The following is a 458-nucleotide window of genomic DNA, read 5'->3' on the forward strand; positions in this document are numbered from 1 at the left end:
CTAATGCATTAATACTGTATGAAAGTATTTTCTGTGGCCACGGAAGTTTATATGAACTTACACTGAATGTTTGCTGGACAAACAGATTGGTTGATGGCAATTTAAATCTGCTACAGTTACTACTGGCAGCTGATATAAATAATTGTAATGAATCATAATTAATTGTAATTATTTATATACATTTCCCTTTTGAGCTAATTTGCTACACTTGTGAGCTGTGGATCACCAAAGGAACCACTGTAATACACTTTAAAAATCTTTGAAACCTGAATTGCAGTAGTTACACAGAATTGTAGTAATCTAGATTTTTGAGGCTTGTGTTGGGACTTCACTCTAAACTGATTTCAGTGGTAAAGGTCTGCACTAATACCCACATCATTTTGCACTCTCACCTCATCAGATCTTCAGATACGTGACCCCATTGATGCATTGTCTGAAGAGGCTTATTGATTCAGGGC

This window comes from Sinocyclocheilus anshuiensis, unplaced genomic scaffold, assembly GCF_001515605.1.
Source record: "Sinocyclocheilus anshuiensis isolate Anshui unplaced genomic scaffold, SAMN03320099.WGS_v1.1 scaffold2050, whole genome shotgun sequence".
In the NCBI taxonomy this organism is placed as follows: Eukaryota; Metazoa; Chordata; class Actinopteri; order Cypriniformes; family Cyprinidae; genus Sinocyclocheilus; species Sinocyclocheilus anshuiensis.